Below are 5,497 nucleotides of genomic sequence, written 5' to 3' on the forward strand. Positions count from 1 at the left end.
GTGGCTGGCGACGTGTTGCCATGGACCGAGCCGAATGGAAGACTCATACTGCACAGGCCACTTCGCTTAGTCTGAATAAATAAATAAATAATAAATTTTGGCATAAACGAGGTATAAGGTGCAAACTATTCTTCCTTTAAATTCCAAAAATTACATCAAATTATGTTGCGGCTCAGCTTCCACAAAGGGATAATATATCAACTGCTTGAAATGAAGTTGAGCGAACATTTTGTTCGAGAAAATGGCCATTTTTATGGTAACGTAACTTAACACCCATTCAACACATGGTGATTCGGTTAATAACCTTTTAGTGAGGTCAAACCATTTGACAGAATGTGGATACATTTTTTACATTAACAGAAAAGGTCGACAACGGTGAGAGATATCGTCTATGATGGTTTAGAATTATGGGGTTTACTTCCGATTTAGTGAACGGAATTTAACATGTGATTGAGATAAATAGAAAAAAAAATCTTTTGAACACGATACCAACCTTAAGTAAAAGTGACAATTACTCCGTAGATCAGTTGTCAAAATTCCTCTTGGTAATATGAACAAATTCCGTACCTCTCTACTTTTTAAGTCGATACTGCGTCATGAGAGAGGTTGCTATTTCGCTTTATTTACGCTCTGGTGGGGATCGTCTAAATAAGAATTCGCGAATCGCGATACCCATGGGTTGCACACAAGTTTTAGACTGCCCTGATTTGCGTGCAAGTACACCCACCAACTGTCATTTTCCTCGCTTGCAACGGCCGGTTTACTTCAAAATCGCTAAAAGTGTGTGCGCGAAATCTAAACGCAAAAAGTTGCAGTTTTGCTGGTTCCATTTGCGAGGTAATATTAAATTTTGCCATTTCGCTGGTTCCGTTGACGAAATATTCCCGATTCCGGTTAGCAACAAAGTGCAGTGCTATTGTGGTACAATTAGTTTGCCCACGGTAAATCCGCCGTCAAATGGAGATCACCGAGAACAACTTTGAGCGTCTCAGATTATCTAGCAAACGCTGAGCCCTGATCCAGAAGTGCGTCGGCCCGGTAAGTGCATGCCAATTTTGGTTATTTTTCGGATCTAGGGAAACGATTGAAAGAGGTTTATCGGATTTATCACGCCGATAACCATGAAGAATTAGATCATCTAAATCAATGATACAATTTCGCAATTTGTTTTCATATCGATGCTCAGGGCTGGTAACAGCCCGTATTTTACCAGTTTCAACGTTCTTATAGCCGATTCAGATCACGAGCTTTCTTGATACCCTTTTAAATAAAAATTTAGCTGTGCGTACTTTGAAATTGAGATACTCTTTATCAAACGATAAATCTTGAAGCCTGAATGGACTGTTAAAAAAGCCTCACATTCCGGATACCATATCTGATTTTGCTCCCATGTGTTTTTAAAGAATCGGGATTTGGCACCGAAAATCATTCAAAATGCATGGGGTCCAAATATGTCAGATTTTTTTCTGAGGTTTGAGGCAACATTTAAGATGTTCACTCAGTAATTTTTGTAAATATTTAGTTTGATATCTTTAAATAAGCGCTACAATGGAATACAACCTTCAAAAATGGCTTAATGTAGCACCCGATGATGACAAAAATTATGTTTTTTTATTCGGCAATGGCAAATTGTTTATTGAATAAAAATAGACGAAATCAACCTTCCTAACTTATTTGAAAGTGAACTGTTTATTCAAAAATATCTTAAAAAGGTTGATAAAGTTTTCATAAATATCGCGCTTCTTTTTTGAACCCATTACCTATTTGATTTCGGAATTTTAAATTTCATAAATAAGTGAATCTAATAACTCAAGCATCGAGACATAACGTTCGTTTCGAGAGAGCAACACAAACCTGGAGCCTCATTGCGCATTTCCTTTCGACAGCTCTTTCGTATGATAGTTTGCATGGTTTGCTCGTCGAGAGTCGAGGTGCGTAATGCCAACTCTGTTTTAAGTTTAGGCGCGACTGTGCTGAGTAGAACCTCAAGTATTCTGACTTATGCTTCTTCAAAAGACAATCAGCTCGTTTTTCTTCGCATCCTCAAATTGACACAGAACCTATCAAATCGGCAAATTGACAATCAATGGACCGTTTTCAGCCTGAGACTTTTTAACCATATTTTGTTATTACGATTCCTGTTAGGTTCGAGTAGAACATCAATTTGTTAAAACTTTGTTTTAATTCCAGCCGAGCGTTTCATTGAGAGCATCGAAATTAGCCAGAACTACCCACTTCTCTGCTTGCATCTGATCGATGATCCCAGATCGACATCACCATCCGCGTGGCAGCGGAATTGCCTTCAAGAACTTTTTCAAGCGCAACTGGGGCTTCATCTCGATAACGATGGACCCGACAAGGTGGCGAATCGGATCGGAACGGCATCAAGACGATGATCGTTCCGCTGATGTTGAATCGCCATCGTCGATCCAGAAGCAGCTCAGTGATGCGGTGAGTATTATTGGAAAGTATGACTTTCCGTTGAAGTGCTCAGCTGGATGAAATGATCGAGAAGTTTGCCGGGGACTTCAATGTGATCAGGAGTCCTCCAGACGGCTCATTCGCTGTTTAAGCGCTTCGTTACGAGTTCAAATCGCAAGAACTGTGGGAAGAAATCAAATTCGTTCTCGACAACTGGCGAAACCGTTGACGGATTTGTTGCAGGCAACACGGCTTGCTGAAGCGCACGCCAACAATGAAGAAGCATTAAAGATTATCTATGGGTCTCTTACGCTTGTATAAGGTATTTTACTCGTTGAACTCTCAGATTGCCTGAATTCTTCGAGGATAATATGGATACCTGGATGAAGGCATTCGGAATGTTAACCATTGACATTCCATGTTTAAAAACGAGGAAGACGAAGATCAGGTGTTTTGGAGCATTTACGATCCCAAATCTGTGAGAATCTTTGTCTATACGCTCAGAAGTATGACGAGGAATTCGGCCCCTACATGCCACAATTTGGACCGCCGTCTGAACTATTAGTAAACACCGGCATTCAGACCAAGTACGATACTTTGGTTTCGAATGCGCTGAACTCCTTAGTACATTGGCCGATAGAAATCATTACCGGCATTTGTTGAAGATCCAAATGTTTTAAAGCATTTGTGAAAGTTATCATTAACATGGACTTCGAGTCTCGGACGAGGAGCTCTTGAAGACAATCCGGAAGAGTACATTCGAAGAGATATTGAAGGTTCCGATGTGGAAACAAGGCGCAGGGCCGCCTGTGATTTGGTCAAAACTCTCTCCAGAACTTCGAATCCAAAATCATTGAAATTTTCGGACAATATTTGCAAAGTCTTGTTGGCCAAGTATGCCGAAAATCCCCCAACAATTGAAAACCAGGATACCGCCATCTACCTGTCACTTCGATGGCTTCAAAGGTCAAACCAAAAACTCGGCGTCACTCAAACGTCCGAATTGGTACCTCTGCCACAGTTTACACAGCAACAGATTATTCCGGAACTGGAACGGGCAGACGTCAACGAACTTCCAGTCTTGAAGGCAGACGCTCTCAAATTCATCATGACATTCCGAACGATTCTTGGACCGCAGATCATTGTGGCCACGATGCCTCTGGTGGCGAAACATCTCGCCGCTGGCAATGTCGTAGTTCACAGCTACGCCGCATGTGCAATCGACAAAATCCTTACTATGCAGGGTCCGGACAAAAAGCCGATTGTCACCAAGGAAATTCTTACTCCACTTAGTGCCGAGTTGATAACCGGTCTGTTCGCAGCGTTCACCGTTCAGGGCTCCAACGAGAACGAATACATAATGAAGTGTATTATGCGGACTTTGAACACTCTACAAGAAGCGTCGTTGCCGTACATGATCTAGTACTGCCGCGATTGACGGAGATTTTGACTGTCGTGTCCAAAAATCCTTCCAAACCGCACTTCAATCATTATCTGTTCGAAACGCTATCACTGTCGGTCAAGTAAGTTTTTCTTATGGACTTTTCAGAGTTTCTATATTCCGTAACATTATTTCTATCGCAGACTCGTTTGCAAAGCTGATCCCAATGCAGTTAGCTCGTTTGAAGAAGCTCTTTTCCCAGTATTTCAAGGAATACTGCAACAAGACGTTCTTGGTAGGTATAACAGAATTAAATTAGCAATGTTTAAATACTTTTCCGTATGTTTTGAATGTAATTTAATCTCATCAATTTCAGAATTCATGCCATATGTTTTCCAAATGTTGTCACTGTTTTTGGAAATTCGTGAGGGCAAAAGCGCTATCCCGGAAACCTATCTGTCGCTCTTCCATGTTTGTTAGCACCCGCTCTCTGGGAGACCCGGAAACGTGACCCCGTTGATTCACTTCTGTGCGCTTTCTGCGCCAAGCTACAAATAAGCGCCGATGGCAATTGAATGGTGTCCTCGGTGTGTTCCAGAAAATGATTGCTTCGAAAAGCAATGATCATGAAGGGTTCTATCTTTTACAAAACCTTCTGCTGCACTACCGAGGTGATTGAGTAAATTCGATTTTTTAAATTAAATATCATTTCAAAATTCATTTCTAGCGAACTAGGACAAAGCATGCGTCAGATATTCTCACTTTTGTTCCAAGGCTGAGCTCATCCAAGACCACAAAATTCGTGCGAAGCTTCATTGTATTTCTGTGTCTTTATGCAGCTCGTGTCGGAGCTCAAGCTCTCGTACAACTTATCGATAACATTCAAACTAAGTAAGGCGCCTCTCAACCTTCAGCCTAATTTTCAATAACTAATGATTATTACATTTTTATTCAGCATGTTCGGCATGGTCATCGAGCGCATCTTCGTGCCAGACATCAACAAGGTCTCTGGCGAACTAGAACAGAAAACTGTTTCGGTAGGCATCACCAAGCTTCTCTGCGATGCTCCGGAGCTCCTCTCCACGTGTACGTAAAGTTCTGACAGCTGTTGCAAACGTCATTCAGATTGAACTCCGCCGGACAGGTCGAACATTGACGGAGATACCTTCATCGAGATCGAGGACGTTTCTGGGTCCAGGCGGCCTATTCGCAGCTGAATTTTGCCCAGGCCAAACCTATCGATCCGCTGCCAGAGGTGGCGAACACCCGTCAGTTTCTTGTGCAGAATCTCGGCAAACTGGCTCAGTCGAATCCGGGTAAGATCGGTGTCCTGGTAGCGTCGCTACCAGTGGCACCAGGAAGCCCGTAGCTGCGCTCAAAGTGGAGTGCAGATTGCATAAATTGTAAGTGTTAGGTTCCCATATTGTACACTCATTTTCATCCTCTATGATTAAGCCACACATTAGTGTTATCGTAAGTCAGAGTTTGAATAAACTGCTAGGTGTTACTTTTTAGTCGGGTTGTTGGTACGTTTTGAAAGATATTTCCTACCTTTATTTGACATAACCCGTCAATAATTTCTACTGGCTTAATCGATTTCGAATATTATTATTTTCTCATACTTACTAAAGCCCAAGTGGCTTGTGCAGATGCAGTTCATAAAAGTCTTCTTCATTCAGCTCGATCCATGCACGA

At 41.8% G+C, this 5,497-nt stretch overlaps 1 pseudogene; it reads left to right on the top strand.

The window, feature by feature from the left end:
• The first annotated feature begins 957 nt into the window (after nt 1–957).
• Nucleotides 958–5,202, top strand: LOC134215431 (exportin-2-like; annotated as a pseudogene).
• Nucleotides 5,203–5,497: the final 295 nt, after the last annotated feature.

This window comes from Armigeres subalbatus, chromosome 2, assembly GCF_024139115.2.
Source record: "Armigeres subalbatus isolate Guangzhou_Male chromosome 2, GZ_Asu_2, whole genome shotgun sequence".
NCBI classification, from domain to species: Eukaryota; Metazoa; Arthropoda; class Insecta; order Diptera; family Culicidae; genus Armigeres; species Armigeres subalbatus.